Here is a 7,500-nt window from a genome sequence, read left to right as displayed (position 1 = left end):
CTGATTGGGCGTATCTTAGATTGATACTGTGATCCTCCAACACCCTCTCATAATTGCTTAGAATATATATAAAATAAGGTGCAGAGACAGAATGCAACCTTGTCGTACTCCTTGGTTGACTTCGGAACATTCTGTTAACCCAAAAGTCTGGTTCTACAGTTGTTGTTGTTGGTTCATAATGCGCTTTTAGTTGGATGAGTGTTTGAAAATTTTCATATTCCATTCATGTGTATTCCAAGAGGATATCGTGATCAACCAGGATCAATAGCTTTGGAGTTAATCAATAAAACACCGGTTATAGGTCTTTGATGTTCCTGTTTTTCTCTATGATCAATTGCAGATTAGAATTGGTTTCTGTCCTTTTTCCAGGGCGAAAAACTGCTTGTTCGTCATGCAATTTCTTCTCGTAACTTTAACTCATTCTTTCAGCAATAATTTCAACCAAAATTTTGCTGCTGTGACTTATTAATGCCAAGTGTCATGTCTATTGTTGTATTGGAGTGCAGTCACTTTTTTAGTATTGAGTAGCTTGATTTACCCAGTTCTTTCTGGCCATCTTCTTTCATTCCAAATTTTCGTACAAGTTTGTAGAAGAAGTATTCAACACTTTCGCAGCATTGATAGTTCTGCTGTTATTCAATCTATTCCCGGGCTTTGGTATCTTTAATCGTTTATGGCTTTTATAACTTCGTCTAGGCAGTGGCGGTGGTTCATCTTTCGCTGTCATTGAGTCTAATTATGTGTTGTTAGATCTTTATTCTTTTTGGATAGGTTGGAACAATATGATCCATCTATCTTTGACTCTTTTCCAGCACAGAAAACAAGTCCATCTTCAGTTTTGACAGTTTCCATTGTCGGTTTAAATTTTCGTGTAATGTTTTTCGTATCCTTGGTTCTTCGTTGTCTTATGATAGAACGTTTTCAGTTCTCTGGCAATGTTCATTTAAATATTTTCCTTATCTCGTCGTAAATAATCTTTGAATTTTGTATTTGTTTTTGTGTAAATTACTTCTTCAAACTGGATTATTGATACCCTTGATTTTAGGGCATCTTCTTAGGATTCTTCAGATATTCAGGGGGAATTTGCTTTTTCTTTTGGCGATAGTTTCTTAAGCAGTGACAGCAGTTCTCTCCTTCTCCCACAACCTCATTTGGTTGTTTTATCATATTCACATTGATTGAGTAATTCAAATTTGTTAGGAAACTGTAATTCTGTAATTGTCTATCAAGGGTTGTAGTCGAGCTTTAGAGGTGGTGTTGGACGCTCCATCTTTTTGAGTCTATTTGAAGTCGATAGTTAGTGTTGGTGGGTCACTGTTGCAGTCGGCACCAGGTATGTCTTGGCATTTTTTATGCAAACTTTTCATTTATGGTTCAACACAATGTATGTAAATGTGGTTGCGTTGTTCTTTGTCTGTGAAAACACGTGTGCAAATTGTCTTGGGTGAGGTGTTGAACAATGTGATGGCTATAACTAGATTATTTGTATTACAGAATCAGCTAAAATCTTTATCTATTTCATTATATCTCCAAGGCCGGAATTTTCCACAGATGTCATTTTTTAAATCTATTCTGCCTACTGTGAATTGAGGTCTCCATGAATACTTGTACATTCGTTAGGGATATGTGTCTAAAGTTTCTTGGGGAGTGTTATAAAAAGTCCATTTCTTCATCACTGGCAATGTTGGTGGGCGTAGCTTGTATAATATAATGTTATGAGGGTTTTTTTGTATTGATGTTGTACTATCCCTTTCGTTAGGACCAGTATGCAAATTACCCATCTCTTTCATTTTACCTACAGCCACGTTCCGATTTTTAATGTGTGTCTTAATTGGGACCATGGTTTCTTTGTCTTCAGAGCATATTTAACATGTCAGTCCTGGTTGCCCCACTGAAACAACGCAGCCCTTGTAACCCACGCCGACGGGCGATGTGGTATGAATTCTTATTTATCTCTAATCATTGGTGTAGAGGTTTGTCAAGATAACAGAAAAGTTGAGTGGAATCTCCCAGGCTCCGTCTTCAATCGCAGTCTCCAACTAAAAACAAAAAAAAAACTAGAGGACATCTCTGCCCCACTTGAAACAGTCACTGCAATATGCCAGATATATTGTTTGATGAAACCAGTAATCAGTAGAACCGAAGGTGTTTCACCAGATATCCACTGCCCTGCTGCCGACAGTTTCCCGGCAACCCTGGCATAGGAACTAATAGGGTGCTATCCTTGTTCAAGGGACCCCAGAGTGCCAGTGATTGTCTTACCCAGGACATAATATAAACAATATACATACATGTATGTTAATATATGTGTGCATATATATAGATGTATATATATATATATATATATATATATACTATATATAGATATATATAGATATATATGTAATATATATATATATATCTATATATCTATATATGTGTGTGTGTGTGTGCGTGTGTGGTGTGTGTGTGTGGTGTGTGTGTGTGCGGGTGTGTGTGGTGTATATATATATATATATATATATATATATATATATATATATATATATAGATATACAGATATAATATATATATATATATATATATATATATATATATATATATATATATATATATATATATATTACATATATATATATATAATCTATCATAATATATTACTATATATAATATATTATCTATATATATGTATGTAGGTCGTCGTGGTGGTGTGTGTGTGGTGTGTTGTGTGGTGTGTGGTGTAATAGGCTCTAGATACCTCTAAAAATGTTGTGACTGGTTGGCAGTGAAAGTGGTTATAACACACAAAGGAACACACGAGACGATGTCTCGGTGTCTGAGCGCGGGGTTATGTGTCCGGCCAACCAAACCTGAGGCGGTTGACGACATGGTCACGTTCGATCAATGGGCACAAAAGTAAAACGAGACTGGCCATGCTAGGTCGCTTCTCGTTAGCCGCTGAGGGTGGGGGACCTAGCTGGTTCCTGTTGTCGCCAAAGAGTGAGTTCATGTCCAGGCGGTCGGTCTCCACTGATAATGGATATCACACAGCTGCCCAGGCGGATCCTGATAATGGGTGGCCGAACAGCTCTGCACCTACCCTCGCTCGCCCCCTCCTCGAGGCGATTGACAGGCTTTCTCCATTTAAGGCTGTCTTACTCGCGCGCACGCGCGAAATACTTGATAGTCATGGTGCAGTAGACGTCCTTTTCCAGGCGGGCGTCATCATTTTCCACCCGTCCTCGCGGCGTACCTACTTCCTGTCCCTGGGTGTAATCATCCGTCCTCGACGTCCACACGTTCTCGAAGGTCTCGCACAGGTCCTCCTTGAATTAAAATTCGTCTAGAATTCCTCGTCAGTCCTCCCAGTCTAAATTGGTGGGTTTACTCATCCACACGGTCCTTGCAGGATCTCATCCAGGTCCTTCTCCCGGGCAATACTCGTCCACACGTCCTTATAATCTTCGAGAAGAGGAAGGGAAAAGAAAATAAGAGGCCCAAAACATGTACCCACTAGTTTGAAGACAAAATTGTACCGTGAAGCTTGTCGAGCGAAAATTTCGAAGACTGTGTCCATGTTGCGAGCCAAAAGGATGCAACTACCACGCTGCCTGACGTTTCGTGAGTCTGTGAGAGGCTATGAAACCTGATGGCTATAGCATGGGTAGTCATAGTGTTAGACGGTTGATTCTTTATTGTGGAAGAGTACAACACAGTAAGGGAGCAAACAAAATTGTTGGGGGGGAAGACGATGTCCCACGGGTAACAGCTGAGCGCTGGGGTCACCTGTCTGGCCAAAACAACTTTGGAGGGACCAGAGCGGTGACGGCCTGGTCACGGCGCTAGGCGCTGGGCACAAAACTAACGAGACGGTCATGCTAAGGTTCTGAGGGCGTAGGACCCACCTGTTTTCGGAGGGGGTACCCTACGGAAAAACAGCGTTCCGAAGGGAGGGTATGTCCCAGGCGGTTTCCACTGGTTTTTATTGATGGTGCTAGTGAATTTCCCCTGGCTTCAGGGGGTCAAACTGAAGGCTTCGAGGCCGCATGTTCCCTGACGTTCCGGAACTGTATAGGAACTCTACGGACTCTTCGCCCTGCAAGATGACGGGCTTTGCTGTTTTCCGTGTTTTTTTTTTAATAAGAATGAATCTGCGTTTTTATACCCTCTGACTTACCTTTCCGATGATCACGTGATCGACTATATACATATACACGATTTTACTGCATATCAACATTATACACTTTTTTTTTTAACGGTTAGGTCATGTTTGAGGCCGCCGTGGTCACCAGAATGATACTTAAATTGTGGATTCATGTTGTGATGCTCTGGAGCGGAGTTCGTGGTAGGGTTCCCTGTGCCTTCCATGGAGAGTGCCGGTGTTACCTATTTAGGAACATACCTTATATTCTTTCATACTGGCCTGATTCTGGCCTGTTGTCTTCGGAATAATTCACCTTTAGTTTGTTTCTCTCTCGTTTCTTCTCTTTGGGTTTTCCCGTTTTCCTCACGGATCCCTTTCTTTCACTTTTTCGTACTTTCATGTCTGTTAATTATCTTATGTGCCCATTTTTGTTTATAGTTTATCTTATTTTTATTTTGTATATATTTAAAATTGTTTTAACCTCACATACACTATTTAAGAAATAAAATGAACTGAATTATGGGTAAAAAACCTACCTAAGTGCAGGAAAGCCCCAGTATAAACGGTCAAGCCATGTCGGGCACGGGGAGAGGCTTTCTACTTGGGGACAGACGTTGGATTTTTAGTCGGCTGACTGGTGCTTCTCGTGCTGTGGGTTGGCCTCTGTTCCAAGTAAGTGTAGGGGTGTTGTATTGTGCATGGTAATGTTTGAAGATTGTGCGTAATAAAATGTATGATAGGGATGCTCAGTTTTATGTTGCCTTTTTAGGTCAGCCAGTGATGTTCAGTATGTATTCTTTTTATTGTGAATACGGATCACTTTCAAAATCACCGAAGGAGTCATCCTCAAAATACGCCAAAACCCACGTGGGACATTTACCTGTAGTTGGGTAACCGCTACCAAACTAACATCTTAACTCTACTGAGTTAATTATGCCACTACCAAATGGATGTCGCAGGGTTGTGTTGGGTGTTGTGTATGTTATGTGTATGTGTGGGTGTGTGTGGAATGCACACACGCACTTATTCATACAGACATATGTATGGTATATACATCTCTCAGCACTGCAAAAGTATCCCACTCTTAGTTAATGACACTGGGCATTAATTATAACTTCCTTTTTACAAAAGAGCCCAACCCCAGCTACGCCTTCGGTGACCACTTGCTACTAAATAACTGAGGAATTCATTGAAAGAATTGCCTGCCTGGTAGACAGACTTACTCTACCAGCCTGGATCACTTGAAGGAACTCTCTGTTCAACAAGTTGGCGACATATTACTCAGCTACAAACCTAAATCCTGCCAAACAGGCCAGTCTTATCCCCCAGAGGTAAAACGTGCACAACAAATGAAAAGGCTCATACGATCTCAGTAAGTCAACTACGGACACCTGGGGAAAAAACCCGTTACTGGTAGGCATCTTGTGTTTTTTAGTAAAAAGACAACTGAGTAATAAACTCGAAAACAGGAGGAAAAGATTTTATGGCCTGGGCAGAATCAATGACTCCCATGACACCCATGAGTAAGGTATGGAAGGAACAAGCAAGACTTTAAATGCCAATACATGCAGATAACAACCCCACACACATCCAGATAGGGTAGCCTCATCTATCCCAAATAAAATGATGTGGAGGACTCTTCTATGATAGTCTCCATTATCCATACACCATTAAAACGAAATTGATTATCAGTGCAACCTATTAGATGAGGCACCATTTACAAGGGAAGAACTTGCAGCCATTAGACGGCAATCCACAGCACCGGGGATGATGAATCACTCTTCCATCTCTTTCAACGTTAATCTACACAGCAGGCATCTTGCCGCCATTGGAACCAGCCAACAAACATTCAATCCCAAAACCAGGACGGCCTGAGGAATATAGAACTGCGTGAAAGAATCCTCCTTACTCGTTACTCCACCGATCAAGGACCTGATTCTGTCTTTGTGTTCAAAAAAGGGAGAGGAACACAAATGGTTAAGCACAGTACCTAATGTGAAAGTAATGCAGAGTCTCTTACTTCATAGATTTTAATGGAGGCATTCGATAGAGCCTCCCTTACAGCAATCCTCATGAACTAACACTCTTAGGAGTTAAGGGCAAGTTTCTGATGGTTAAGGATTATCTATCGTTGAGAAGAGGAAAAGTTGTAGTACCAAGGCACCTTACAGTGCTTATGGTGCGAATGGGAAGTAGGCACTCCACAAGGGGACTATTGTCCCCTACACTGTTTAATATACTTATGCACTCTCTTTGAAAGCTCAACGATGAGTAGGCAACTATGCAGCATTACATCATATAGCTGATGCATTCTTATTCAGGTATTTGATTAGGGGGATTACGTCTACGGAGGTTAGCAAAAAGTGTGCTCAAGGTTAGGTGGACAACTATTGCAAGAAACTGACCACCTATAAATAGAAGGGTGTTATGGTGATTGCTCCCCATCCTCATGTCCCCGCAGTTTCGCTTTACCAAGGAATGTTTCAAAACACAAGGAACATTGCCTTTAGCATTAAAACCATTGCAGTACATAAGTAACAGATATGAGGTCGTATTCTTGAGAGTCCTAAGGTTGATGTAGTCTCTCCCTGTTAGGCCATGATAGACTATGCAAGCCCAGTATTAGTATGTTTCCACCAAGTGCCTCAAACCCCTTGAAGTTTTACAGAACAAGGCCATGAAAAGTATACTTGGAGCCCAATAACTGCCAAGTTGTCGTCATGGGAAGAGTTTTTTTCTGGAAAGAGTTCTGTCTTTGACATGATGATATCTAAGAGTGATAATAGCACAGCCCATTCAGGCATGTATATAACAATAATTATGTTACAATAATTATTGTTCACTGGGTTACAAAAAAAATATTTTTTGTAAGTTGTCTTAGTTTTTTCAAATGATATTGAGCAAATCTGCATCGCTGAATCCAAAAATGCATCCATTTTCCTCGATTAGGTCAAGTTTTTCAACTAAGTGAATATAGGAAAAATCGTTTTTTTTCCTTTTTTTGAAGTGGAGCACATCTAGAGCGGCATTTTTGTTTTATTTGGTTACATTACATCCGATATATTTTTTTATTTTGATTTCTCACCCAATTTATAATTATCGACATGTTGCAAACATTGATCGGTCATCTGTATTGATGCATACATTGATAACTATTACAATATCTATTGATCAATGCTGAATAATCGATCAGAACTTGATCATTTGATCAGTAGATAGGCACTTAAATAAAGACAGATGCATGAAAAACTAGATGTTTTGGTCATCACTGGATCATTCAGGCTGACACTTCGTTTCTTTGGCTTCTTCGAATGTGCAGCAGGGCAGGGATGTCTCTCTTCAAAGTCCAAAAGTAATCGGCCCTCAAGACTGACATC

The sequence above is a fragment of the Penaeus monodon genome, chromosome 35, assembly GCF_015228065.2.
Source record: "Penaeus monodon isolate SGIC_2016 chromosome 35, NSTDA_Pmon_1, whole genome shotgun sequence".
Classification (NCBI taxonomy): domain Eukaryota; kingdom Metazoa; phylum Arthropoda; class Malacostraca; order Decapoda; family Penaeidae; genus Penaeus; species Penaeus monodon.
The sequence above is the reverse complement of the archived record's forward strand: the minus strand, read 5'-3'. Positions refer to the sequence as shown.